Consider the following 5,000-nt stretch of genomic DNA (forward strand, 5'->3'; position numbering starts at 1 on the left):
AACTTTACCACGCCCTAGCAAGAAAACTGCCGGAGACATTTTTCTAAAAATCATCCTAGATAATTGCTTCAACAAAGTCAACATTTCAACCAACTTCTGGATCTAAAGTAATTTTGATCAAAAAAGTTATTATTATATATAGTAACGCTTAGGAATAGTCCATGTAGTATGTTACATACTCTAGTAAGAAGATATACCTTGCTATGTATCTAGTTCACGTTAAAAACTTATGGAATGTGTGAATAACTGGCTTGTGGCAGCCAAGCGTTCATAGCGACGTTGCTTTTTGATCCTTCGATGTCGGCTCTTCCTATCATTGTGAAGCAGAATTCACCAAGCGCCGGATTGTTCACCCGCTAATAGGGAACGTGAGCTGGGTTTAGACCGTCGTGAGACAGGTTAGTTTTACCCTACTGATGAAGTGTTGTTGCAATAGTAATTCTGCTCAGTACGAGAGGAACCGCAGATTCAGACAATTGGCATTTGGACTTGCTTGAAAAGGCAATGGCCCGAAGCTACCATCTGTTGGATTATGACTGAACGCCTCTAAGTCAGAATCCGTGCTAGAAGGCAACGATAGCTACCTTTGGACAGTGTTAGGCGAACAAGATTAGGCCAGCGTGCAAGCGCTGACCCTAAGTCCAAATGCACCGAGGTGGAGATCGGCCGCCGAGGTGCTAGTCAAGCCAAAATCTAACGTTACCAAAGATAAATCCTATGCAGACGACTTAAATAAGGAACGGGGTATTGTAAGGAGTAGAGTAGCCTTGTTGCTACGATCTTCTGAGATTAAGCCCTTCGTTCTAACGATTTGTGCGTGTGTACGTGCATGCCAGCAATGGCTTGCCGTCGCCCGCCAATTTTTTTTTCAGTCTTTCTAATCACTTTCCCAGCAAGAAAGACTCGGTGCCGTGCCGTGCTATGCTGTCCTGTGTCTGCTGTGTTGTGCCGTACATAACTGGCGCTGCCATTCCCGCCGTGAAGCGACCCTGCCCCTGCTGTTGAGGGGCATTCGTTTTCACGTATCTTTGTCACTCTCCCAGCGAGTGAGACTTTAATTTTTTTCGGCGGCTCATGATCACTTTCCCAGTGAGTGAGTTAATTTTTTTTTTTTTTTTTTTTTTTTTTTTTTTTAATTAATGTACTTCTTTTAACAAAGTTGCATCAAAAACTTTTATTACAATTGTTATGTTGTTCACATCTGTCACGTTTGTGACATCTCTTACATTTGTCAAATCTGTTACGTTTCTTGTCAAATCTGTTACGTTTGTTACATGTGTTACATTTGTCAAATCTGTTACGTTTGTTACATATGTTACAATTGTTACCTTTCTTACATTTGTTACCTTTCTTACAGTTGTTACGCTCACTACATTTGTTACTTCCATCCATCCACTACATCTGTTAGGTTTGTATTATCTTTTGTAAACACTTGTTACTTACCTGTGTTCCATCCATCCATTTGCTACAGACAGACAACTGTTGGAAACAGACTTTATGACCGACAGATAGACAGATAGACAGATAGATAGATACATTTATAACGTGTTACATTTCTTCCTTACACTCATCTCATTTGTGTGAGTGAGTGACGTGTGAGTGAGTGTGTGAGTGTATTTACTGTATTATCACCCTTATTTGCATTGACAGACAGATAGAGATGTATTAGCTTGCCTTTTAATTACCGTTTGTTATCTTATTAACAGGAGGCGAAGTTGCCTGCTGCTGCCATAAGTCTCACTGACTAACTATGACTATCCATCTATCACGACTATCTATCTATCACGACTATCTATCTATCATGACTACCTATCTATCATGACTATCTATCTATCATGACTATCTATCTATCATGACTATCTATCTATCATGACTATCTATCTATCATGACTATCTATCTATCATGACTATCTATCTATCACGACTATCTATCTATCATGACTATCTATCTATCATGACTATCTATCTATCATGACTATCTATCTATCACGACTATCTATCTATCATGACTATCTATCTATCACGACTATCTATCTATCATGACTATCCATCTATCACGACTATCTATCTATCACGACTATCTATCTATCATGACTATCTATCTATCATGACTATCTATCTATCATGACTATCTATCTATCATGACTATCTATCTATCACGACTATCTATCTATCATGACTATCCATCTATCACGACTATCTATCTATCACGACTATCTATCTATCATGACTATCTATCTATCATGACTACCTATCTATCATGACTATCTATCTATCATGACTATCCATCTATCACGACTATCTATCTATCACGACTATCTATCTATCATGACTATCTATCTATCATGACTATCTATCTATCATGACTATCTATCTATCATGACTATCTATCTATCACGACTATCTATCTATCACGACTATCTATCTATCATGACTATCTATCTATCATGACTATCTATCTATCACGACTATCTATCTATCATGACTATCTATCTATCACGACTATCTATCTATCATGACTATCTATCTATCACGACTATCTATCTATCATGACTATCTATCTATCACGACTATCTATCTATCATGACTATCTATCTATCATGACTATCTATCTATCACGACTATCTATCTATCATGACTATCCATCTATCACGACTATCTATCTATCACGACTATCTATCTATCATGACTATCTATCTATCATGACTATCTATCTATCACGACTATCTATCTATCATGACTATCTATCTATCACGACTATCTATCTATCATGACTATCTATCTATCATGACTATCCATCTATCATGACTATCTATCTATCATGACTATCTATCTATCATGACTATCCATCTATCACGACCATCTATCTATCACGACTATCTATCTATCACGACTATCCATCTATCATGACTATCTATCTATCATGACTATCTATCTATCATGACTATCTATCTATCACGACTATCTATCTATCATGACTATCTATCTATCATGACTATCTATCTATCATGACTATCTATCTATCACGACTATCTATCTATCATGACTATCTATCTATCACGACTATCTATCTATCATGACTATCTATCTATCATGACTATCTATCTATCATGACTATCCATCTATCATGACTATCCATCTATCACGACTATCTATCTATCACGACTATCTATCTATCATGACTATCTATCTATCATGACTATCTATCTATCACGACTATCTATCTATCATGACTATCCATCTATCACGACCATCTATCTATCACGACTATCTATCTATCACGACTATCCATCTATCATGACTATCTATCTATCATGACTATCTATCTATCATGACTATCTATCTATCACGACTATCTATCTATCATGACTATCTATCTATCATGACTATCTATCTATCATGACTATCTATCTATCACGACTATCTATCTATCATGACTATCTATCTATCACGACTATCTATCTATCATGACTATCTATCTATCATGACTATCCATCTATCATGACTATCTATCTATCATGACTATCTATCTATCACGACTATCTATCTGAAAGGCGAATCATCGGACATAACAATCAAATAGAAGCATCAAGTAGAAGAGAAGAGAAATAAGTTAGTTAGCTATTAATCTAGATAGCAAGCGAATCACCGGACATGAGATGCAAAAGCACCCAGGAGTTCTATCAAACAAGACCTTGATGAAACAAGCGACTCACACAAACAACAATCGAGTAGAAGGGAATACAAACAAGTGAGTTATTCATCTATCCATCTGATTATCAAGCGAATGATCAGACATGACATCCGAGGACACATCCGAAGACTTCTATCAATCAAGACCTTTATGAAACAAACAACCGAATCGCACAGGCAACAAACAAGTGAAAATGAAAACAAACACGTGAGTCTGTCATCTATCTAACAAGCGAACCATCGGACATACGATACAATGACACCAACAACTTCAATCAGTCAACACATTTATGAACAAACGAATCACAAAGGCAATGTTTGAGAATAGAGACGGACGTGCTGCCGATCAAAGGAGCGGGCAACCCTCGTCTATTGAGACGGAGACAGAAAGAGCTTCGCTCAAAGGATCCAGCAAACCAGGTTTCAAGGAACAGAGACGGCAAGAAGGACTTTGAGAATAGAGACGGACGAGCGGCCGATCAAAGGAGCGGGCAACCCTCGTCTATTGAGACGGAGACAGAAGGAGCTTCGCTCAAAGGATCCAGCAAACCAGGTTTCAAGGAACAGAGACGGCAAGAAGGACTTTGAGAATAGAGACGGACGAGCGGCCGATCAAAGGAGCGGGCAACCCTCGTCTATTGAGACGGAGACAGAAAGAGCTTCGCTCAAAGGATCCAGCAAACCAGGTTTCAAGGAACAGAGACGGCAAGAAGGACTTTGTTGATATAGACGGACGTGCTGTCGATCAAAGGAGCGGGCAACCCTCGTCTATTGAGACGGAGACAGAAAGAGCTTCGCTCAAAGGATCCAGCAAACCAGGTTTCAAGGAACAGAGACGGCAAGAAGGACTTTGTGGATAGAGACGGACGTGCTGTCGATCAAAGGAGCGGGCAACCCTCGTCTATTGAGACGGAGACAGAAAGAGCTTCGCTCAAAGGATCCAGCAAACCAGGTTTCAAGGAACAGAGACGGCAAGAAGGACTTTGTGGATAGAGACGGACATGCTGCCGATCAAAGGAGCGGGGGACACTGGTCTCCAGAGACGGGAGAGACGGAAGTAGCAGGTCTCAAGGGAAAGAGACGGACATGCTGCCGATCAAAGGAGCGGGGGACACTGGTCTCCAGAGACGGGAGAGACGGAAGAAGCATCTCTCAAGGGAAAGAGACGGACATGCTGCCGATCAAAGGAGCGGGGGACACTGGTCTCCAGAGACGGGAGAGACGGAAGAAGCACGTCTCAAGGGAAAGAGACGGACATGCTGCCGATCAAAGGAGCGGGGGACACTGGTCTCCAGAGACGGGAGAGA

The 5,000-nt window shown here is 40.2% G+C and overlaps 1 pseudogene; it reads left to right on the top strand.

Moving 5' to 3' along the window:
* The window catches only part of LOC135688655 (large subunit ribosomal RNA), a 6,026-nt pseudogene extending 5,211 nt beyond the window's left edge, over positions 1 to 815 (top strand).
* The last annotated feature ends 4,185 nt before the right edge of the window (positions 816 to 5,000 follow it).

Source organism: Rhopilema esculentum, chromosome 11, assembly GCF_057945365.1.
Source record: "Rhopilema esculentum isolate cy_ngs chromosome 11, ASM5794536v1, whole genome shotgun sequence".
Taxonomy (NCBI): Eukaryota; Metazoa; Cnidaria; class Scyphozoa; order Rhizostomeae; family Rhizostomatidae; genus Rhopilema; species Rhopilema esculentum.